General features: G+C 39.1%; 1 protein-coding gene across 4 annotated transcripts in view; it reads left to right on the top strand.

The window, feature by feature from the left end:
• Positions 1-24240, top strand: part of LOC122796729 (sine oculis binding protein homolog) — a 1221885-nt gene extending 1197645 nt beyond the window's left edge. For all 4 annotated transcript variants that reach the window (XM_044065461.1, XM_044065452.1, XM_044065445.1 and 1 more), the window contains one exon: positions 22491-24240. The gene's annotated coding sequence lies outside the window, so the exon portion shown is untranslated. The remainder of the gene's footprint in view (positions 1-22490) is intronic.
• Positions 24241-26126: the final 1886 nt, after the last annotated feature.

The following is a 26126-nucleotide window of genomic DNA, read 5'->3' as shown; positions in this document are numbered from 1 at the left end:
TCACATGATAAATGGTTCTTTTAAAGATGTAGTAGTTTTGTGAAAATAATTACTTCATTTCCACAAACTTTCCTAAATGCATTTCCCATTATTGAAAAGTGTCACTTTGGAGTTTTCTTTTTTTTTTGTTTTTTTTTTTTTTTAGAAAACAGTACCAGACTACACACAAAGCTAAAGTTTCAGTAGTCAAACACAGAGGTACAAACCAGTTAAAAGGAGAAACAGTGTCAAATGTTGTGCAATTGCGGATGGGGTTTGGGGTGTGTCAGAAATGTGCCACCCATTCCTTACAGACAAGCAGCCCCAAAGTGGATAAAATTCTTTGCAGTAACCAAACAGAAATATAGGATCAAACATCGTCTGACCACTGTAACATCTGTGCTAGGCCAGATAGCAGCATGATTAGCAAAAACCAGCAGTGACTGTAGCAAGCAGTGTCATTTATTTGCACGTAAGTGAGTGTCAGGAAAAAGCTGAAGAAAAGGCATAGAAATAGTGAGAAGAGTAAACGGTGAGAATTACAAAAAATGTAGGAGAGATTTGCACAGGGAATTATTCATATGAACCATTCCTTTTATTTTATTTTATTAGGTGGTCCCTCCATTCCTGCCAACCATTAAGTCTCCCACATTCGGACTCTGCCCAGTGCAGTATGGGGGTGAGATCTCTTTAGGCAGTGCCTCATACAGGCAATTATAAGGCTTGCTTGAGCCTTCAGAAACTTTCCAACAATGAAGGCTTTGTAAGGCCTCACTTTAGTCCCTAAGTGGGAGGACAGGCTTCCTTTATCACTGTGGAGATACACAATGCCCTCCACTGTACATCCATGCTCAAGTTCATCTAATGAAGGCTACCTCCTGGTAGGGACTTGGTAAGCTTAAAGCCAGGATGAGCACTGTAACTCCAACTCTCTTATAAGGGAATGTAGCTATATTTATCGTCCTCTGCCCTGTCCCAGGATAGGCATACCCATCCTAAGCTGCCAGTTCCATAAACAAGTCACTAATCAAATTTGGATTACCTGGGCAATAGTCCGTGCTTTACCCCCAGTGCTACTAGAGGTTTGACATAAATAATTTCCAATTTTTTCTTATGTTACTGTTGAAGTAGTACCCGATGGCCAAGAAAGCTAAGGCAGATCTCATGATGCTTCAAGAAGTAAGTCATTTCCTTGGATATTTTTATTATTTATTACTAAAATTAGACTGAAAGTTTTTTAAAGTTGTCTCATTTTGTCCTAATCTCAGAATGAGAGGTCTTTAAAATGGTGGAGGAAGAGATAGTTGTAGATGAGCTGATGAAGTGCTCAGATGACAGCACGGTCCCACCTGAGGATTGCAAAACTATGGTCAAACGTGTCATTAAAGATCACTGTACACGCATGGAAGTATCAGTGGAGACTTTTCCATGTGAGTTCTGACAACATCAGATATTAGAAAGGTATCTGAAGCAAATGGAAGTGGAGGAGGTTGAGCACTTCAAGATCAGCATGTCTTTATTCTTCATTCCGATGGAAAAGTAATGAAGGGAGAGATCAGAGGCATTTGATCAGCTGAGCATAAAACTGGTGGAATTGGAAAATAAGGCACACCAATGGAATTTAACGATGTTTAGAATTGCTGAAGGAAAATAATGCATATTAGTCATCATTAACAGAAACAGAAAAAAATTGGAAGGCTTTGTGTTGTGTTAATAGACTTTTTGTCTTGGTATGCAAATGAACAGAAACTTTAAGAACTCTGGAGTGCAAGTTAAAACTGTACAGTAGAAGTGGATACAGTGTTTATCAACCAAGGTTATTTGCAGTTAACACTTATACCTCATTTTTATATTATCAGACAACATCAGACGTGTAAACTTAAGTTTAGGTTGATATATCCTGCAACACTAAAGATATTCCTCCCTGATAGCATAAAAATGTTCTTGTATCCCCAGAAGTGAATTTGTAGATTTGGATTGTGAGCTGATCCGTATCTGCATGTATTATACACACAAACTGCAGAAGAGCCACAGTTAGTGTATGATTATCATAATTTATATGATGATGATGATAGTGATGAATCTGTTTAGAGTAATGATGATTGAAAAGGACATGTTTTAGTTCAAACAAGAATAAATGCAATAGAGGGACACGCTTCCAGTCTAACATTGAAAGGAACGCATTGTTTGTCATATATGTCTGTTTTAAGAACTATTTTCAAGCAGATTATTTTGATGCCTCTTCTGACTGTGTTGTCATAGTCATTTTTGGTGATAATATGTGAGTGTGTGTGTGTGTGTGTGTGTGTGTGTGTGTGTGTGTGTGTGTACATGTACATGTTTGTCAGATAAGCTCAATGGACAGATAGTCCTTTTACTGGGGTGACCAGGGAACTATGTCTGGTTAAGTCATGTGCTCAGACTCACACAGTAGGCAAACTGAGACTGTGCAAATCAAACCCAGTACTGTAGCATGCACCATGCATCAAGTAGTCTTAAACTTGTGCTGTTGAGGTTAAATGTATTTCTCCTATTTGTTATTAAGCTGACATTTGTGATAAATAAAGAAAAAGAAATAACTATTATGGTACATAAAATTAACTAAAAATGTCTGTTGATCATTTTAACTGAGATTGTAGTACAATAGGGACTGGAGACTGTGCCCTTTCCCCACTGCAGTGTGCTCTCACAGTTGACATATATATATATATATATATATATATATATATATATATATATATATATATATATATATATACATATATAAAAATTGTTTTTTTGCAGAGAAAGCAGTCAATATAGTTTGCTAGTATTTTATGAGTAGGACAATGGTAGCATTTATGTTCCTTTATAATGATTTAGTTAAAGATGTATGAAGGGTCAAAGGTGAGAATTAAGGTGGCATGGTTCTTCCCTGACAAACTGTGGTTTGCTTTATACTTGGAGCCACCGGCAAAGAAAATAAGGGACTCACAAATTCAGTGACATAACTGGTATGGTTTTCAAGAAAAAAATAACTGTATTTTTAGATATTATTTTGTACTTAATAAATCAAGAAAATTACATTTCAAGCTTGTAGAACTTGTAGAGATAGTTTCAAGTTTTTTCAGGATATAAAATAAATGGATGAAGATGTAACACAGACATTAGTGGCAAACTATGTCCCTACAGATGAATTAGTTCAGAAATACCCATATTTAAGGAGACAAAATAAAAAGTACCTTTGTATAGAGATTAAAAGGGATTCTGTTATGGCAGCACAGAATATGTGAGAAGTGACTAAAAGAAAACATAATGTGAAATTGAGAAGGTGGAAGGTCTTCAGAATGGATATGAATAGTAAAGTGTAAGCAATGAAAATGTATTTAGTCTCTTTAGTTTTTTATATACATATATATATATATATAGAGAGAGAGAGAGAGATTAGGTATATTTTTGTCAACCAGAGAAGATGTGGACCATAAATAATAAAGAACTGAAGTAATTTATTTTGGAGGGAAAGAGACCAAGAGTTAAGTGGGATAAACTGATTCCCTTCCCCCAGAACAGTATTTTAGGATTACCATGTTTATAAGGATACTTTAGTACTACACAGTTAAGGCTCATATGTATAACAATCAGAAGATAAGACATCAGGGTAGAAAGAAATTATGTTAAAACAGTGGAGGAGCTCAAAAATAAGGAGTGAGTAGGATTTTGGATGCAGGCACTTAAGGAAAATAACAGTCATACAAAATATTATATTTGTAAAGCAGTAGAAAGTATTTGAAGAACTAAGCCAACATGGGAGTGGAGAAAGAAGCTTTTACCAATAGGGATGACTGCAAGCAGGGGCATAGAAAATAGGCAAGAGGGAACTAGACTCTATTGGAGAAAATTAGCAAAGGAAATAGCTAGGGAGGAAAGGGTAATAGTTTGGGATGAGGCCAAGGATAAGTTTGGACTGTGTGTTGGGAACTGCCTTCCTTCCCAGGGATTGATAACGTAATGTAGGCAAAGAGAAACAGATGTGGGCCTATCGAGTGAAAGACCAGCTCTGGTTGGCTTTTCTTACTGGAACTAGAACAGAAGCTGCTGTTAAAAAAAGAGTAATTAGTGTGTCATGTAAAATAATGCATAATTATAAAATTCATTTAGAAGAGGTTGGAAAAGACTGGGAGGTCTCAATAGAAATGCAATATTGTGAGGACATTTGCATAGTTCCCAAGTGTGCAACAAAGTCTAGAAGGTTTAAGATTTTTCCATAGAACTGTTTGTTTATTTAGGAGACAATACATACAGAATAACGTTCAGGAGAAGAGTGAAATTTCAGGGAAAGGCAGAACTTGTGCAACTTATGTAATGTTGGAGTGAATGGCAATTGTTAAAAAAAAGAAAACAGATATATAATGCATAGAAAAGAAAAAAATATGTTTGCAGTGGTTTGTTTTCTTTTCTATTACCGCATGTGTACCTACGCTGTTATTAAATATATGTGAATTTAATAAAGGTGTTAACAATAAATAGCTAATAATAGTTTTTCAGGTTTAAATAGAATGATGTGCACAAAGAAAATATGTATAAAAAATAATGAGCATAGCACGAGATTCGACTACAAGAAAATCCTTATCAGAATTTTCTTGTACGTATACAGGAGATTTGATAGGAATTGCAATTATCTGTTAGGGACACTTAGAGTAACAGCTTGAAAAACATAATGCCAGTTTGTTTAATATGGGCCTACACAGATGTTTTTATAGATAAGGTGAAACTATTCAAATATTAACATAGGCTACTTTGTGATGGTTATCCTGAGTTAGTAGAGGTTATGAAGAGTTAAAATTATATGCTGTTCAGGGTGGCTACTGCTCCCTTTTTGTAGGATGACGTTACTGATTTGTATTGAGATTGGAAAAGGGTTTTGATCTGTAATATTTACCAAAGTAAGCTGGCTGTATCGATTATAGTTATTTTGTGATTGTTTCTGAATTTTTATTTTGCTATTATTATTATGCCGTTGTTTACTTTCGGGAGGGGTTTCTGTGTTATAGTTGGTAAGGAGGACACAAGATGAAGAGTAACACATTGTGTTGGCAGAGCATGAGCTCACAATGTATGACTACGCTGATCATGCAGTAACAGCAGTAGCATCGGTGATCACTTTGAGGAGTGGAAGGGTGTAGCAAATCATTAATAATAAACCACAAATTCTTTTCAGGGTTTGGAGGTTGCTTATTGGTTCTGTAATATAAATGCAAAGCCTTGAAATGTTGCCTTCTTTCACCAGCTCATGCAAGTATTACAAAATTATTTAAGATTTATCCATGAGGTTAGAAAGTCCAGTCATCCTTAGAAATTTCCAGCAGTACCCACCAGTTTGAAGCAGCCTGAGCAAGGAAGAGAATGAACTGACTGCATGACATTTGTACGCAATCAGAGGTTAAACTGGTACTTTTTCAAGTTTATATTAATTTCCTGTTATTTCTTTCAAATACTTCTGCTGAGCCCTGGACCCTAATAATAATAATTCCACCTCTTGTAAATTTACAATTCTTTCTTTTAATTTCTAAATGTTTTCACCTTAACCTCTCTCTGTACATGGTTGAATGTGATGTGGAATAAGTCAAGAATAAGAGTCCATAGACAAGAGATCCATAAGTAAAGATGAGGGAAAGTGGATCCAGCAGCAGATGTCATTGACCTAAAACAGGCTAGCAGAATCAAAAGAAACATGAGTACAGAACAGATTATGAAATAATCAGTTGGTTGTCATAAGGAAACCTCGATTTGTAGTTGAATCATAATGACACAGTAGCTTCTCCACAGATAGAAGGTGTACTGAGCTGTGATGTAAACTGTGCTCTGTAGAATAATTTCTTAGTTTAAAAAAGATACGTTTCATGCTCATTCTGTTCACATAATGAGGAGGTGGTTATTATCAGAAATAAGCGAGTTTCTATAGTTTGCTAAGGAACAGATTGATGCAGGACATCCATTATCAGTTGTAGGCTGTCGTTCAGGACATTGTTGCTAAATGTGCAAAAAGGAGTGAGGCGACTACTGAGGCACAGACTGTAGGGCAAAAAAGCTCTAGTTGCAACATTACCACTTCATGTCAGTGACCTTGCCTAACTAGAAAAAGTTTTGAGTGATTTTGTTTTGTGGGAAAACAACAGGCCTTCAGGTAGGTAACCTGAAATTCTTTGAAATGTGTGCCTGTTGACTTTGGAGTTGCATCACTAGAGTGGAGAAGGGGAGAGCAAAACTACACTGAATGTAATTTGCTACCAGAAGTCGCAAAGGTACATGAAAGTTTAATTTTGTCAGGAGGTGATGGGTATGTGTCATCACTCTTCTGTTTAAATAATATCTAGTTATTCTATTTTCTATAACTTTTTGTAAGGGCTACAACCCAGTAAACACTGCAGACAACACTTTTCCATTGTGCAACACAAGGAATTGGGGATTTAAGGAGGATGCCAGCCTCTGTTACAAAGCTTAACAGAAAACAGAGATGCCACATACTAACATAACAATTGTAGGATACTCATGAATAAGTAATATTCCCAATGCATATTTACATGAGTTTATTACACATACTTGTTTTACTGCACTTTCTCTAGCAAAGGTTGTATTAGTGAGTGGATCTAGTAATTTGGAGTAAAAGATGCCAGAACATATCCAGATTGCACATCCAATTGTTTCAAAGGCACTATATTGCTGTAAAAGAAGTGCTGTTTATGGTCATTGTAGGGGAAAAAACAGCCCTTCACATGTGTCAGTCCATCTCACTATAAAGGCAAATCCTTGTGTGTGTGTGTGTGTGTGTGTGTGTGTGTGTGTGTGTGTGTGTGTGTGTGTGTGTGTGTGTGTGTGCTATGTATATGTTTGTAGTATTATATTACCTAGCATCATAGTAATTACAACGCAACTGAGCCATGGGACTTTTTCCATCTTGACAGTACACACCTTTAGGCCTTGCCAGGCTAGTCATGTCAGGGGTGAATTTATGAATATCCATCCAGTTGTACAGTTCTTTGTTAAAGACAAACAGTGTGTCACACTGTTTAAAGTGGGGAGGAAGTTTGTTCCAGAGAATGTTTGGGAGCTGCATGACAAATCTATCCCTCCACCTTGTCTTATTTATTTGTTGAAGCAAATTTAGTTCTCTGGCCCTCATGTTAACTGGGCCATTTCATTTATTGAGGTATAAGAGTTCTTGGACTACTGGATCCTTTCTAGCCCTATAAGCAAGGCACAAATCACCCCTAAGGAGTGTATATGAAATTGGGAATAGAGGTAAAGCTTCCAGTTATCCTTGGTAGTTCATGTCTTTTAAGCCTATGATCTTTTTGCTACAATACTCTCGGGTCTTTTCAGTAGCTTAACATGGTTAGCAAGGTACACCTCAAAGGGAATATTGTCCTCAATTATGGGTCTAATCAGTGAGGAGTACAAAGAGGTGAGGACCTCTTTTGATCTGGAAGAAATGTCTTTTGCTATGAATTATGCAAGGTAAAATAGTTTCCTAACCACCACTGCAACATGATGATCAGAAATGAGGATGCTCTCCACCAAAGCACCTAGGTGTCTCACTGCTTTTTTATTTTGAAGTGGTGTGTTATCTGTGCTGTAAGCTGGTGTTGACTTTGAACCCATTTTTTGTACACAAGCTATAATGACAAGTGTAAGCTCCTATTGGAGTTGCCTGTATGTCAGAGGGGATGTGGCAACGACTCCTAGCTTACAATCATCCACAAACTTTGTTTTCTAGAGAGTCTCATTTGATAACTGGAGATCAGAATAGATAAGAAATAACAGAGGTCCAAGCACAGATCCCCAAAGAACTCCACTGGTCATTTTCATGCTTTTAGAGGCTGCACACCCTACTCTTACTGTGTGAGTCCTATCCCCAAGTTAGTTGGCTATTCAACTAACAATATACTGGTCATTTTGGAGCTCTTCAGCTTTTTTATTGTATATTAGTGTGGTATGGTATTCAGTGCCTTGGGTGAGATCAAAGTACATTGAGTGGACAGCTCACCCACTGTGTACAAACTGAGTAACCCTTGTGATGATAGGAGGTACTGCCAGCACAGCTATCTGGAATTTTGTAAATAATTATATGTCATTTGTGAATATCAAACTGATTTAGACAAGATGTTTGTGTTGCAAATGTATTTAATTGTATTTATTTTATTTTACATTTGTTGACCGGGTATGTCTGACTGAGCTGAAGAGCCCTTTTTTCAGCGGAGGCCCAGGGAGAAAAGCTCCATACATAAGACAGTTATTCATTTAAAACCAATTGATAACAATAACATAATACATAGTTTATACAACAGAAGAAACACAACATTTTCAGAAATGTATTTAATGAGAAATAATTAGTATGAACTTAGGACATTACTTAGTGAAAGAGAGATCATATTAAGACATCTTCAAGAAAATTTTCAGAAATATAGCTACTAAGAGAATAAGAGGTATAAGCTTAGGACTTTACATAGTGTATTAGGGAACATGGTTTAGAAGTTTTTGTTAGACAGTGTGTGTGTCATCAGATGAACCACAAAGATTTGTTAGACAGTATGTGTGTCATCCGATGAGCCACAAAGGTGTTAGCAGTTCAGGTGGAGAAGTTCAGTTATTAGGATTTGTGAGGGGGAGTATAGGAGTAAACAAAATGTATTACAACTATATGTCATGTGTATATCAAACTGGTTTGTACAGATGTTTGTGTTGAAAAGGTATTTGTAACATGCTTGAAATGTATCCACAGTGAGCTTAGTTTGGATAGTGTTTTTCTTTATTTGTCTGAGTCTGTCCTTCAATGTTATTTTAAATATTTCCTATGATTTTGAATTCTGATGTCACTGTGAATATATTCTTAGTATTTTCTTGTTTTTTTATTATTTATTATTAAATATATTTAAACTTTTCATTGTAGCAGATCTTTGTAGAAATATATAAGTTTTGAGAGTATTTGCATATTTATTTGATGACACTGTGTGGGCCTCTCCTAATAGCCTTGCTCTTGGTCAAACTACCATTTGTATTGGTATTAATATTACACAGTAAATTTGGACACTCTTTGTTAAGGGCCTTAAAGTAGCTGGTGAGGGGTTCCGGTGTCGGTGATAACTACCTTATAGTCTGGGCAAAAGGGGGCATAGCTAGTAAACCTGTGCTAGCCTTTCCCAGGTGTGTGTTTGCAAATCAAATCTCAAAGAGTGTGTGCGTCAGCTACTTGGACAGAGACACAAAGCAATGATTTGATAGAGAGAGTGTTGGAGGACTTGGCTTTGAACCATGGCTAAGGACTCCATTGTATAGCTGTGCCAGTGGGGAGTCTTATTGGGGATCTAGAAAAAGAGATAGAAACTAGCCCCCAGACTGAATGTGTTCCCCTGTGTGGTCTTAAGGGAAATTGTGCTTGATTGTGCTGGATGGAGAGAGCTGCATCTGGAGATCCTGTGTGTGTACCTGTCATCCAACCAGTGAATGTCTCCCACTTGTGCCAGTGGTGAGGATTGAGGCTTCTTGATTACTGGCCCAGAGGTGGGGCATCACAACCCTCACAAAGTAGTTCACTAGGATCTTAATTCAAGTTCAATTCTTGACAAAGAAAAACTACTGGGAGACTGAGTCTGATAAGATTTTCAGTATAATGGTTAATTAAGTTAGTTGTTCTATGGTCCATGGTTTTGCATGTTAAGACTGATTAGGCTGATAGGTGTATAGGTGATATAATTCCTGGAGTCAGTGGTGGGGCCACCCTTGTGGAGTGTTATCTCACAGGACAAAGCTAGGCGCTAGGCTCTGGTAAAAGAGGACTGAGTACACCAGTGCTTATTTTGTGTTCTTAATTAGGCAATCGGGTATTTTGCCAGGTCCCATGAATGATGTATTCTTGGTTTTGGAGAATTCCTTCAGTATATGCTCTTTTGTGATGGTTGTTGGCTTCATTCCATCACTGACAAGTGGGCTGGGAATAGATGTCTCTGGGGTGAAGATGGCACTAGATTTATTTTACCAAATATCCACTAGATCACAGTAAATAGCACCATTGCAAATAAGCTCTAAGCAGGGTTGAGTCTTATTCCTTATTTTTATGCAATAACAAAGGAATGATTCGTAGTTGTCTTTGGCATCTGTAGCTAATCTGACTTTATGGGATGCCTTCATTTTTAATGTACTTTTTTAGTTTCTTATTTATCTGGTTGATGTTCTCCTTCATTTGATTTTTTTTTTTGTTATGCAATGCTAGGAGTCAAAACAAAAAACTCCACTCTTTACAACCTGTCCTCACCCTAGAGAATGCTGATGTTTGTGCAGTCACGTCAAAGTGGTTTAAATCCATTGAGAGCTCACCGGGAGTGCAAGGCTAAAATGCATTCCACACATTTAGACCAGCTATTACACAGACAGGGACAAAAGGTGGAGGTGTCTTGATTTACATCAGAAATAATGCATATTTCTCTATTTCATAACGCTTGCTTTGATAACTTTGTAATGATGTCATGAACTTTCAATGACATATTAATTGTGAAAATATCTTTACTGCTATTGTATTAACTATACTGTTGGAGCTTTTCTCCCCGGGCCTCCTCTGAAAATGGATTTCTGACCCAGTCAGACTTTCCTGGTCAGCAAATGTCAATAAATATAAATAAAATAAATAAATATACCTCAGCTCTGGTCAAACAGGACAAAGCACTTGAGCTTCTCCACTTTCAAATTACCATAGGCAAAATTCCATACCACTTCCTTGCAAGCTACAGGTCTCCCTCTGTCACCCAGGAAATCCATAACATGTATTTAAACTTATTGGAAACACTCACCATCCAACACAATACCATATTCATTGGTGACTTTACTTACCCCACTATTAACTGGAAATCATATAGGACACCAAAAGTACAAGCACAGAGATTCACGGATTTTGTAAACACAAACTCCCGGACCAGATTGTCAGTACACTGACAATGCGCAAACATTTATAGATCTGGTCCTCACTAAAAGGGAGGGTGCTGCACACCCCCTAGTGTAATGTCTTCTCTGGTAATGTCAGACCACAGAATGGTCTCCCTTGGAGTAAAAATAAAACCTGAAACCCCAGCTAACCCTAGAATATTCAGGAACTACTCTAAGGCTAACTTCCTACTATTAAATGATAATGTGGCAAAATTTCAAGCCTGCATTTCAAAAAATGGCCAGCACAAACGTTTATAAGGCACACATATACTTTATTAGTTTAAGAGGTTCTGCCAACATCATACCGGTTTCGGCATCCTGCCTTTTTCAGTGATAAAAGTATGTAGGCAGACACCACAAACATTTATACACAATAATTAATCGAACATCCGTCTTCCTGTTACATCATATCCTATAGAGACAGATAGTAATACACTGAATTATTGCTGATCATTAAGACCAGGAGAAATAAGACACCCTAACTTAATTATCCACCTCTTTTCTTTTTTATTTAAAATAGAGTGCCAGCCAAGTTTATTGCTTCTATCCCCCTCAATTTTATCAGTAATCATAAAATAGAATTTGGCAGAATTATGGGAGATACAATGTCTATATAAGGCATTGGTTAATCTCTTGTTCTGTATATCGCTAAAATGTTCAGACGTGCATATACATAGGGAATGAGAAGTTTGACCTATATAGAACGCTGAGCAAGTACAAGTGACCAAATATATCACCCAGTCAGTTCCACAGTTAGCAAAGAATCTTATATCAAAGACCCGGCCGGTGTTTTTGCTGGAAAATTATTTAGACTTGTACATAAAACTTGCAAAAAGTACAATGGCCACATGGAAAAGAACCCAACAATTTGTCCCCAGTGATCGTCAGTTGATAACTAGAGTGACACCTGGTTCTATCATGTTTGAAATGTGAAAAATATGGTCCCAGGGTTTTGCCAAAACTCAGGTTTTCAGAAAATACCCCCAGTATATCAGCTTACTGGTTGCCTCTAGCTTACATCCATACCACATCATCAAAAACATGCCTAAATCCCAATTTCTACGTTTAAAGAGAATATGTTCTACGCAGGAAGATTTTGACTCATTTCAGCAAGACCTTTCTTATAGGTTTCAGATCAGGGGTTATAAACAGCAGGATGTTGTGTCTGCCAGTGACTGGGCTTCCAAGCAAGAAAGATCACAGTTGTTGAAATATAAAAACAAAACACAGAGGGATCATTCAGACAATATCAGGTTTGTGACGACTTATGGGCACAACATTAATTTGGTTAGAGACGTATTGGCCAAAAATTGGAATATTTAAATTGGCCAATGAGGAATTGCATCAGATGCTTAACTCCAAGTAGCAATTTTCTTATCGGGGGGGGCAAAACCCTGGGATCATATTTTTCACATTTCAAACATGATAGAACCAGGGGTCACTCTGGTTATCATTTGACAATCACTGGGGACAAATTGTTGGGTTCTTTTCCTTGTGTCCACTGTATTTTTTGCAAGTTTATGTACAAGTCTAAATAATTTTCCAGCAAAAACACCAGCCAGGTCTTTGATATAAGATTCTTTGCTAACTGTGGAACTGACTGGGTGATATATTTGGTCACTTGTACTTGCTCAGCGTTCTATATAGGTCAAACTTCTCGTCCCTACATATACGCATGTCTGAACATCTTAGCAATGTATGGAACAAGCGATTAATTAATGCCTTTTATAGACATTGTATCTCCCATAATTCTGCCAAATTCTATTTTATGATTATTGATAAAATTGAGGGGGATAGAAGCAATAAACTTGGCTGGCACTCTATTTTAAATAAAAAAGAAAAGAGGTGGATAATTAAGTTAGGGGGTCTTTTTTCTCCTGGTCTTAATGATCAGCTATAATTCAGTGTATTGCTATCTGTCTCTATAGGATATGATGTAACAGGAAGATGGATGTTCAATTAATTATTGTGTATAAATGTTTGTGGTGTCTGCCTACATATTTTTATCACTGAAGAAGGTGGGATGCTGAAACCGGTATGATGTTGGTGGAACCACTAATAAAGTATATGTGTGCCTTATACACTTTGCTGCTGGCCACTTTTTTGAAATGCAGGATTGGTATTTTGGCCGGTTGCACCAGCCGTACTTGCAAGTGTCTTCTCGTATCAACATTTCAAGCCCCCATAAACCCTGAGAACTCTGCTGCCTACATGGTACTGTTCATAGAATCCCTATAGAAGCATTTTAATAGCTGCATAGAGGCAGCAGTACCTACAAGGAAGAAGTACAGAATTAACTCCAAAACAAGGCACCCTGATGGAATCAACACATCAGTAGTCTGTATAACAGAAGGAAGAAATTACTGGCAAAATTTAGGACGTGTAGCACACATCAGGATAAAAGCACTCTTATCAAACTAAACAAACACCCCAGAGGACAAATAAAGTCTACCAAAGCCAAATTTAAGGTAAATTTGGCCTCTCAAGCCAAGGACAACCGCAAGGCATTCTTTAGCTATGTCTGCAACCTCAAAGGCAATGCACAGTTGTTTGCAGAGCTTATTGTTGACCGAGCCACCTATACTGAGTCAGAAGATATATCAGATCTATTGGCCAGCAAATTCATCTCCAACTTTACTTCTCTCTCTCCCCCTCAACCTTCCCTCAGGAAGTAACATCAAATATAACTCCCCCCTACTGTCACTGTGGAACAGGTCCTTAATGTTTTCTCTAAGACCAAAAAACTGCACCAGTGAACCTAGACAATATCCCAGAATGCTTTCTATATATCATAAAACATGACCTATCAGGCCATCTGGAGTTGCTATTTAGCTATAGCCTCCAAACATGCTTTATGTCTCTGGAATGGAGAACAGCAACAATAATCCCTCTACACAAAGTTGGCCCATCTACAGACCAACAAGTTTCACTAGTCTCATATGCAAAGCCATGGAAAGAATTATCGTGGAAATAATCAATAATGACATTGGAAGCTTCCAGACACTGGACCCTTTGGGAAGTCATCCAATGCTAGTAACTATCATATTGACAACACACCCCTAAGAGTTGACCCAGTAGTCAGAAACTTTGGAACACACATAGACAGCAATGTAGCCTTTGATTATCACATGTCTACAGCAGTGAGGAGATCATTCTTCGTTGTGCAACTTATAAACAAAGGTATACCATGCCCCCTTTGTATGAACCTAACCAGGTACATCCAGCAGTTGGAATGTCTACAGAGGTTCCACACTAAAATAATACCGGACATAAGTAACATGTCTTATGCAGACCACCATAAGGCCCTATCCCTATATTCTGTCACTAAAAGAATACAGGACATGTCTTATGCAGACCACCACAAGGCCCTATCCCTGTATTATGTCTCCTACAGGCTGTTGAGGGGAGATCTATGCCTGGCATACAAGGCATTGTCAGACCCCCAACCCCACCCCCCCCGTTGGACCTCCTGCATATCCTCAAAACAAACAGCACCAGAATTACTCATTCTGAAGACTTAAACCTTGCGTGTGATATAAATAGGACCTACTGAAGAGACCGGTATGTATCACAGAGACTACCCCTTCTCTGAATAGGCTCCCCATCTATGTGAAGCATAGTTCCTCCCTAATCCAATTTAAGTGTAATTTGAATAACTGGATAGGGAACAGAAAATGCATCCCTGGTTTGGCACCTATGTCTCTAATGGAGACAGACAGCCTGTAAATGGTTCATTTCTCAGGCCCCTGATTATACTTATCAAGGGTACAAGAACTAGATTTGGGATGCATGGCAAGGCTTAAATAGGCCCTTGTGGTTGTTAGCCTTTAAATACCTATGAACAAAAACCTCTATATAGATTTAAACATTTCTTCCTTTTCTTCTATAGTTAATTAATGCGTGAGGACCACCACACTGGTTTGCTTCTAATCCTCCCTATTTACTTGGAACAAGATGAGACTGCCAATTTATTGCATTTTACTAGGTGTGAGTAAAAGTCTGCATAATTCTTTGCAGTATCAACATTATGGGTAATACCATTATATTCAAATTTAGAGACTTCATCACAGAACTGCAGGAGATTAGCACATTTAAAGTCTTTGAATTGTATGGCATTTGCTTCTAATGCTTTTTAATGATGAGAAGGTTACTAGTTTGTGGTCTAACTTGATAAGTTAGGGGGATGTTAAATTTGTTAGGACCAGCTTAAGTATATTCTGTTCTCTAGTAGGTTCATTAACAATCTGGTTCAGAGAGTTCTTGTTTATAAAATCTAAGAATTTCTGTGTATATCCAATGTCGATGGTATAGGTCCCCCAGTTAATTATCGGGAAGTTAAAATCCTGTAGAATAACAGCCTTCCAATTTATAGAAAGTTCATCAAGAATATTTTGGAATGCTGTGTGATTTTTCTGGAGACATAGAGGGGGCCCTGTAGCACCCTGTGGTCTGACATATCCTATTTAGTGTAATTCAGATTTGTAAAAGCTGTGCTTGTGGGTCTCTAGGTATTTGTCTTTAGATAATGTGGTCTGTAATAAATATGGATACCACAGTAGTTTCAGTCAGGTCTCAACAAGTGCTAAGCACAAAACCCAGGTGATGAGGAACTGCCGTCAGGTTACTTAAACAAATTTTCTGTAACAACCTATACATGGATGTGCTCGAAATTTAAAAGGGCCTCAGTGTGTTGCTTAGACATCTGGCATTAAAAAGAACCATCTTGATGTGTTACAGTGGTTGATTTGATGTGGAAATTACATTAGGGGTCCATCAGCTGGATCTGGTATAAAAAATCACAATGAGGGCAGCCAAAGCTTTCAACAGTGTGAAGAAGCCCTGGAATAAGAGGTGTAAACAGTCCCTGACAAAGCAAGTGTAGATGTCATGCATCTCATCCCATGCTGACACTTAATGGATCCCCTTGAAATGACACCAGGTGTTTAGCAAATTAGTAAACCATTCATTTTTTCTTTATATCTCGGCATTATTTTTTGTGATGAAAGGCTTCCACTCAGTATAAGGTTCTTTCCTGCATTTGTGACATGCATGGAGAACTCTGACATGTTTCTTTCCCAGTCAACAAATGTAAAATAAAATAAAATAAATAAATATCCCTCAGGGTTCTGTGCACCAGCTCAATTACCGCAACATAGACAACCAACACCATGCTATACTTATATTATTTTGGGTTAAGGGTCCATAAGGCCCTTGCATTATATTAGGTTCATAGGTTCATACCTGGCTATCTGCCCTAGGGCATTTATAAGCCTAGCCAGAGTGTGTTTGGCTTTCGCCACCCATTTTAAATTAATTTTGCTATGCCCTTTTTCGAGGTTAGTATACTCTGCCTCTGTCTAACAGTGACACAGAAGTGATACCCGGGGTAAACCTACGATCTCCCATCCACTCATCAAGATTCCTCTTGAAGAGAGTCATTGAGGGACTCTGCCTAACCTGGACTGGGATTTTATTCCAGAGTGAAGAGAGCCTCTGGGTTATGAATCTGTCCCTCCAGCATGTCCTATTTATTTCAGTGCTGAGGTTCAAGTCTCTCGAAAGCGTAGCTCGATGGGATTTGGATTTTCTGAGGTGCAGCATGTCCATTAATTCCGGGTTGGACATGGCTTTATACGTCAGGCACAGATCGCCTCTGAGCAGGCGGTATGCCACTGAGTAGAGCTGGAGTTTCTTTAACTGGGCAGCATATGGCATCTGTTTGAGCCCTTTGATCCTCTTGGTGAGGTACTTTTGGGGTCTTTCCAGTTGCTGCAGGTGTCTGGTAAGGTACATCCCAAAAGAGCATTGTACTCAATTATGGGCCTGGTGAGGGATGAGTAAAGAGGCACGATGACCTCCCCTGATCTAGATGTGAATCCCTTCATGATTAGGTGGGCTATATAAAATGTTCTTCTAACCACTTTGGCCACGTGGTTGTCAAATGAGAGATTGCTATCAACTTGGGTCCCCAGGTCCCTAATTACTTCTTCTGTACTTAATGGATTACCACCTATGTGGTAATTTGTGGGCACTTTGTTTTTGCCAAAGGGATGACTATACACATTTTGGCATTTAGCTTGAGGCCATGGCTCTGGCACCAGTTGTCTGTTTCTATGAGGCCCTTTTGGAGGATGCTTGTGTCGGCTGGAGAGTCAATTATGGCACCCAGTTTGCAGTCATCTGCGAACTTGGTCAGCCACAGTCCTTCCGTGTTGGCCTGTACCTCCGAGAAATATATACCGAACAAGAGAGGTCCCAGGACTGAGCCTTGTGGGATGCCACTTGTAACTGGTTTGGAGTCTGACATGGCTCCAGCAATTCTAACCATGTAGGTTCTGTCCTTGAGCCAGTTTGCAACCCATCTAGTGACATAGGGGTTTATATTTAAGCTGGTGAGCTTATCTATAATGCCCGAGTGGGATATTGTATCGAAGGCTTTTGCGAGGTCCAGGTAGGCTGTGTGGACCACCTTCCCCTCGTCAATGGCTTTGGTGACTGTTTCAAAGAAATCGACCAGGTTTAAGAGGCAGGATCTGTCCTTAACAAAGCTGAACTGGGTAGAATCCAGTGTCTGTAGGTCCCCAATATCTTTATTTATGAGGTCCATGATGATCCTTTCCATAGCTTTGCAGACCAAGCTAGTCAGGCTTATGGGGTGATAGTTTCCAGGATCCATTGAGGTACCACCTTTGTGGAGAGGGACCACTGTTGCTGTACGCCCACTCTTTGGGTACATATCCTGTAGTAAGGCTGAGATTGAACAGTAGTTTTATGTTTGGGTTTAGTTCTTCTTGGAGTTCATGTAGGACGCAGCCCGGGACACCGTCTGGTCCCATTGATGCTGTGTTTTTTGCTTTGGAGAGGGTGGCTCTTACCTGAGCATCTGAGATGTCAGGGGGGCAGCACTTTGCTGGGATAGATATTTGCCCTTTTGGTGGGGAGTTTGCTGAACCTGTCAGCTAGGATGTTGGCAATGTCTGTGGGTTCAGTGTATTTTTTGTCATTTTGGACTAATTCTGAGCATATCTGGGAATTCCCACCCAGATTTCTAACATAACTAAAGAAAGCCTTGTGATTATCCTTAGTGTCCTGTGCGATTTTTCTCTCGAAGCTGGCCTTAGACAATTTTATGAGTGCCCGTAGTTTTTTGCTAATACTGATCAGAGATGCCTTCCCTTTTTGGGATTTTGCTCTGTCATGTAGTAGCTTCCTTCTTCTATTGTATAGTTTGTTTATGGCTGGGGTCCACCAGACAGAACGTCTGCCTTTGGAGGATTGGGTCTTGGTTTTATTTGGGATTGCAAGATCCATGCATTCCTGAAGGTGTTCATAGAATGCGTTTACAAAGGATTCTGCAGTCTGGGCCGTATTTTCCACAGGCCCGGGGGCTTTGAAGAATTCCACCTCGGTTTTGAGGAGTGTGAAATTTGCTTTAGAGAAGTTTTTCACTGTGGTTTTCTGGGCAGGGGGTGGGGTCGGGATGTGAATATCCAGTGAGATTAGTTTATGGTCTGATCTTACTAGTGAGGGATACACTTGTGGTCTGGAGCATAGAGTCCCCATGTTGGTGATGATCAGGTCCAGTATGTTTTCCCCTCTTGTGGGAGTGGTAACAAGTTGTTCCATAGCATTTGAGTTTATAAATTCTAGGATCCTTTGGGCTAGGGTGTTGGAGCTAGAGTAATGCTCCCAGTCTATGTTTGGGTAGTTGAAGTCGCCCAATATAATGGTGCTTGGAGAGACCTTCATATATTCCAGTGTTCTCAGGAAGGCCGAGTGGGGTTCCTGGGTTTGGGAGGGTGGTCTGTATCAGGCTATAAACTGGAAGGCAGTTTTACCCACTGTTAGTTGCACATGGTTAGTCTGTGATGCTTCGTGCTGTGCCACCAACCTGGAGGTGTGGGTATCTTTGATGAATATTGATACTCCCCCTCCTTTTGTGGTTCGGTCCAAGTTTTGGGGCCGAAAAGCATGGTATGAGGTATAACCTGGTAGTGCTGGGGTGCTCTCGGGAGCCTTGAACCAGGTTTCTGTTACTGCACAGATATCGATGTTCTCCATGCTAAGGAGAGTTTCGAGTGTGTGCATCTTGAGGTTTAGACTTCTGGCACTGAGTAGCATTACTCTTAGTTTCTTATCCTTTGTGATACCTATGGAGGTGGGTTTGTCTTTTGAGCCTTGCCTAAAAAAGGCACTATGGGGGTAGCAAGAGCCTTTGCCAGTATCCGAAAGCAAGCCCAGGGGTGACAGGTGCAAGCCGTCCCTAGCGAAGCATCGTGGCTTGTCGAGCATGTCATCCCAGGCTGACAGGCATTGGATCCCCTTTGAATGACACCAATACTTAAGCCAATTGTTGAAATTGATCATCTTGTCTTCATATTGTGGCATCATTCTTGGTGAGGGTAAGATGCTACTCAAGGTCAGGGTCATACCGGCCTGGGCTACATGCTCAGAGAGCTCCTCTATGTCTCTTTTCATGTAGTCCAGGGAGGTACATCTCAGGTCATTCACACCAGCATGGGCAATGACTGAGTCATATTTGTACTTGCCTTGGAGTGACCTGAGTGCTTGTGTTATGTGGTGGATCCTAGCTCCCGACAGGCAGCTCACCGTGACCTTCTCCTTGTTCAGCCTGGAGAGCAGGACGTCAGTGTGCCTGATGATAGAGTCACCTATTACAAGTGTATCAGGTGTGTTGTTTAGCCTTAAGGGCTGTGACTGTTCGGCACACTGGCTTTGTGAGCTATGTGTTGCATGTGTTTTGTTTTGGGGTAGCGGTTGCTTGGGTGTCTGATTTGGAGGTCTCTGCTGCTTAGGCAGATTTTTATTTAGAGCCTCCGAGTATGTTTTTGTGTGTTTATGTGTTTGGTTTGCTGTTGTGTTAGGTCTATGTGAGACTGGAATTGTAGTGAGTGTGGTTTCCTTCTCCTCCTGACTGGTTACGCCAGTACTGAGTTGAGAGAGCTTAGCCTCCAGTTTGGCTATATGATTGCATCTCTCACATGTGTTGGAATTTGTTGGGAGAAGGAGAGGGTTGTCTGTGTACATGAGGCAGTTGTAACATTGCCTCAAGATTCCCAGATTCACCAGCTGGACTGGAGAGGAGATTGACAACTGACCTTTGGACATGCTAGAATAGTATTGGGAATTCCTTTATAATTGAAAAAAGTGCCAATGGGGAACAAGGTACTCAAGGGGAGTTTGTGAGGGTGTAGTGCTTTTAATTTTTTAGTGCTGACTTAGTGAGCAAGTGTTAGGTGACTTAAATGCAATGTGTTACAGGTAACTTAAATGCAAAAACGACAAACAGTAACTTTCTTTCAAGTGAAACAAGGAAATAAGTACAGTAAGCAATGCAGATATCACTAGGGATCCACAGAAGCGCTGAAAAGCTGCATTTTAGGTGAAATTAGCATTTCAGGGAAATAAGCAAACAAACAACAAGCATACAAACAAAGCTAGATTCAGCAGGCCTGGATCTAGTCTATGCTACAGCAAACAAGGTGTGCCAATTTCAGTAAGAAACAGTTCAAATATGCAGGCACTATAAGCCTTTAACCAGAAATTCCCAGCTCAGAAGGGCAGAGTCCAGCCTCTCCTCCCACAAGAGTGCAGACCACGAACCTTCTTAATGTAAAATAACTGGCCTGAAGCCCAAGTGCTTAAACCAGAACTAATACACTTTTAGAATAACAGACACTGAGCCCTCAATCAGCAGTTCCCAACTTAGAAGGATGTAAGCTATCTGTCCTGCCACCACAGTGCAGGCCACAAACCTTCTTAATGTAAAACAACTGGTCTGAAGCCCAAGTGCTTAAACTAAAAGGCTTAGAATGAGTTACACCAAGCAGTAATAAATACAATTGAGTACTTTTAAGATGACGCAAAAGCAAAATAAAGTAGGAAGAAACACAAATACAGTAAAAGCAGATATTATATTATATTATATTGTTTCTGCAGTATTGTGATTTTGAACAAGCTCTGTGATAGCCTGGTGGGGTCCCTGTCTTAAGTATGTCATAACACTGCATACTGCAGGTAACTATTGAGCTAGCATTTTGCCAACCAAATATAACTCCTCTGAGCAAGTACCTCTTCCTACCTGCTTAACAAGTAGTAGTCCCAATGCCCATAATTTTTATCACTATGCATGTCATACTGAGAAATGTTATCACTCACTTGTTTGTCTGACACCTGCTTTGTAACAGAAGAGCATGAGTATAAGATAAGAGCCAAGTGTGATCATAACTGCATTGCACATATATAATATATACATATATATATATATATATATATATATATATATATATATATATATATATATATATATATATATGTTTATATATGGAATACATTCATAACTTTGAATGTTTTGAATATTGAATCCAAAAAAATCATCCCCATAAGACTGAAACTAAAAAAGTCAAGAACAACAAGTTCTATGCAGGGGGGAACCCCCTGCACCCCAACCCCCCTGCTAATTATATATACCAACTTCGAAATCACACCATTGTGGAGAAAGTGTAAAATCCTACTCCCCACTCTACTGCTTGGACAAGGTACTACTGAATTTTTATTTACAGTTACTAAATAGCAGGTTGTCTTTTTCAGTTTCGATCCTTTGGGGTTGATCTTTTTGGATTCAGTATTCAAAACATACAGTATTCTGAGTGTGTTCCATGTGTAATATATATAGTCAATTTTTGTATGGGCACAGCAAGGTATGGAGAGTTGTAGCCACAGGAAACTTGAAAATATTCGAGTTGTATATAAAGAAGGTTACAGAAACAAGGATAAGGTTGTATCTAAAAGTTCTGTATTCACTTTAAACCATGTGTGCTCTAATAAAAACACAGAAAAGGTGATGTCTGGGTAGAATGTACTGCTTAATTATGGTGCTTCCAAAAGACCGACAGATCAGTCAGAGACAGGCTTTTCTACTAAGTGATTCCAAAGTATGCTTTGTGCCACTTAACACAAACTCTAAGGAGTGTGCCATACAGATACAGATGGTTTTGTAATGGGCATGCAGGAAAATCTTGAATGCTTTGTGTGCCAAGCAAGTTTACCTGAGACATGCTATGTGTTCAGCAAGGATTCTACTTTCGCCAACTTGTTTTGGGGTACTGTCTCCCAGAAACTGTCTGCAACCATTAACAGCATCAGTACTCCCCACGGATGCAGCAGTGATGTGCAATGTTCTGTCAGATGGTGTAACCTGCCAGTGTAGGTTAATTAGCTGAAGGAAGAGAAGAATTCTTTGAGTCCTGGAGTTGTAGTACAGTGCAGCTGCATAAGTACCACTGTCAGAGAGAGAAAGGCAGAATGAAACTTGTACTTTGAAAACGCTATAACTTAAAGTCATGTGCTGCTGACTTCAAAACTCACCACTTGCTCAAATCAAGTAACTAAAAACAAGACTAAATATACTGATGTTGTTATGTCAGCTGTAATTTACTTAACATCTAGTAGCTAGCTGTTGATCTCATGTAAGCATCAGTTTAAATTGATTGTCTTTTGAGTTTCATGTGGATTACCTACAGTTTTCTGTCTTACAGGCATGCTGACTGACAGGGCACCTTGTATGGAGGAAGAAGAGCAGGTCAGCTATGTTTCTTCACCAAATTACAGCAGCTCTCCGTTCTCCAATCCCTCTGGCCAGTAGTCAACCAGACAGACAGACAGACATTCATTCTGTCATGTTACCTCCCACAGGAAGCATCAGTGCGAAGGGACGTCAGAGTGCCAGAGAAGCTATTTAAATTCAGAAAGGTACGCTGAATACTGAAGCCTGCCATGGCAAAAATGACCCAGATGGCGATCCTGTAGCCTTTTAAAATGCTCCTCATGTTTTTTTCACAGCATTGTGGACCAATGTTAGTATTTCATTTAGCATCAAGACTTTAGAGTTATGGGACAGAATATTGTTGTTCATGAGAAATTGCTGTGGTTTTGCTGCTACGTTTTTTGTGTTGAAAACACTTGATTCTGCATTGTATGGATTTGGACCTGTTCAAATGAAACGGGGAAAGCAAGAACTGAACACTTTAGAGTTTCATCTCTGTGCTCCCTGAGATGCACTTTTAAATGAAGAATCGGAGTAAGTGTATAACTTTTACAAAGAACATCTTTGTCCTTTTTAATGCCATATTTTCAGTGTTACACTTTCTCTGGCTTTTTAATTTTGATTTGACTGATTTAAGAAGCAGCATGAATAGTTTATACTGTGGTTTTCCAGAGAATGAATGCCAAGAGAACTCAGTAAATGTTTATTCTTCTCAATTTTCTCTTTCAGTTCCCCTAAATAGCACCCCATTTGGGAATATGGGAACAGAGTGAAAGTGTTGAATTAAAGACCAAAATTCCCTCAAGGTGTAAAGTTATCTGAGGGGAATATTTGCTGGGCGTCATGAAAGACTCGGATGAAATTTCAGACCTGATGGCTTAAAGTGATCCAGGAAACCAGTGAGACAATTTCACCATATGCAGAGCCCTTTCATGATAATTAGAATGGTATGGGCAACCCAATGTAAACAGGGAGCAACATGAGAAAGAGACCCCCATGATCCTGTTTCACTGTTTGCTTTTCCTCTCAATTTTAAAGAGAAATGTGCAATTGGTTCCTCAGCTGCTTGGCCGAGGATAACAGGGTAGACGTTATTATTGTACATGTCCAGTTGTAACCAGCGATCCTGAAACACACTAGGTTATGCACACTGGCACTGAACTGGGAAGCCAGCTCTGAGATACTGGCTGTACCATACATCTGGCAGATGGTGTCCCGACACTCTCTGTCTTTCACTAATGTAGTACATGTCTTTTTTCTGCTCAGTGGACTGATGTCAGTCAGCAGTTACAAGAGTTCAGGCTGAATTACATAGATGATGGTTTCAGGCATAAAAGTGCCTTTACTGGCTGTTTTTCTTATGTAAATGGTCAGCTAAAGAAAGATTCCTGTTGCACCTAAGCGAATGAGTTCCAGAATCACAGATGTCACATTTCCTGTAGACCAAATTGTAGCCAGTTTATTGATCAACATAGCATTGCTGTGTTTCATTCTACCCCAACTTGTTATGTTGTATTTCAGGTGCAGTTTTTATCTTTTTGATGCAGATATTACATTTTGCTGGATTATTTATCCCTTTTGAGAGCATCTTTAAACTAGTGCTGTGTTTACAAATGGAAAAATTATTTTGATTCTTGTATTTTTTAATTCAAGTAGATAAGAGACACGGTGAGTCATGCAACATCATATCTTAAGTAGTGACAAATACATTCAAGCTCAGAAATGAGCACCTTTGAATTTTACTGTGACATTCTGTCAGACGCATGACTTTTGCTGCACAAATGTAAATCCTGTATCTACAACTGTACATACATGCCTTTGGATTTTTTTAGTGTGAAATGCATTCTCTCTGCAGGAAAAAAGCACCTTTTTTATCTATGTTTTATGTAATGTTTACCAGCTATCGGCTATAACAATGTGTTCTTTATATTATTCTAAGTCATGTTCTTTAAAATGAGCTGGTGTTCTAGGAATGCTAAAGCATTCTCACATTATGAAAAAAAAAAAACAATAATGGTCTGCCTTATGACATCAGCAGTTCATATGTCAACATATAGATAACTGCCTCTGTTTTATAGCAAGGAAGTGTGGGTTGTTTGAAACCTTTTCAGAGAACATAAGATTACTGTGGACCTGGCTAGCACTTAACAAAATTCAGCCCTTTTAAACTGTCTACATGATAAAACCATTGCTTCCATGATATCATAGGGGCACACCTTCAATATTTGGTCTGTAGACTACAGACACATCTGATGTAGTCTGTAGTCTATTAGTTGTTCAGAGTCTGGAGAAGCAGGTACCACAGACAGACAGACAGACTCGGTATGCATTGGCATCAGCAACAAAATCAGTGTACTAAAGGGCCTTCTGTTTTTCTTCTCATCATCAGATTTTATTCTCCACTGTAGTTCATTCATTCATGTTTTGATAGCACGCTGTGACATTGAATTCAAGGACTCTGCACTTTGACTTCATGCTGTAGTTCCATTGTCACAAAGGCATGACCACAGAACAGTTGTATACAGTAGACAGACACCCCCCAGTTAAATGACATTGCTGCACATATAACATAAGCAACACTTAGCTATACTGATAGTGACAGTTATATTTTGTTTTGCTTCTAAATATGCCAGATATTTTACTTTTTGTTGTTTACTGTAGTTTGTTTTAGTGCTATCCTGAGATATCAGCTAATGAGCACCACGTACTTCCCCAGGTTCCCCTTAATATATGTCTGCCTCCTTTAGTCATCCACAGAGGTGCACTAGGTTCCGGAAGTCCTTCTGGAGTATTATGCAATCAAAATATTTTCATTCCCATCCCACCTCTTGGTGTTTCTCTTCTTTTATGTGATGTTTAAATGTAACACATGCGTAGAGTTGAATTATGCCCTTACAGAGGAGTAGTTTCATGGGACTTCATGCCGAGACCCTAAGTGGAAAAGTGCACAAACATCAATGCAGTCATGACACTTGGTATTGTTCATCTGACTGTATGTAGTCCGAAATAAGAATGCAATTATCTATACCTGGATTTCTCTAAACTACACAGCACTGCATGGTAATGTCTACTGGCCTCTACCTGATGTGTGTGTGTGTGTGTGTGTGTGTGTGTGTGTGTGTGTGTGTGTGTGTGTGTGTATGTGTGTGTGTGTGTGTGTGTGTGTGTGTGTGTGTGTGTGTGTGTGTGTGTGTGTGTGTGTGTGTGTGTGTGTGTGTTTGTGTGCATTTGGGTTTGGTCTTTCTTATCTGGCTATGTTCCATTACATAAAAGTGAGTTTTTTAGAGTCATACGGTGTTGTATTTATTTATTTGATAACAAGGTAGGTAGACTAGACTGAAGAAATTTCCAGTATAACCAAACATAGTAAGACACAAGTTTAACAAAATACAAATATAGGGTATATATAGTGCTCAAAGGTGGCTGTATACAGATACATATATGTGCACACACACATATAGGTTTACTATTAAAATTTCGAACTGCACTCTGTCGACTGTGCTATAGTCGGCAATGGAAGTTCGAAAACATCGAATGTCGAAGTCAAAAAATCAATCTAGGAACGGTTTTAATATGGGTCGAGGTAGGTGTTCAGTATTATTCTGAACTACAAACATCTTCCCTACCT

The sequence above is a fragment of the Protopterus annectens genome, chromosome 1.part0 (genome assembly GCF_019279795.1).
Source record: "Protopterus annectens isolate FY-2018-M chromosome 1.part0, PAN1.0, whole genome shotgun sequence".
NCBI lineage: Eukaryota > Metazoa > Chordata > Ceratodontiformes > Protopteridae > Protopterus > Protopterus annectens.
This window is presented reverse-complemented; position numbering and strand designations above follow the sequence as displayed.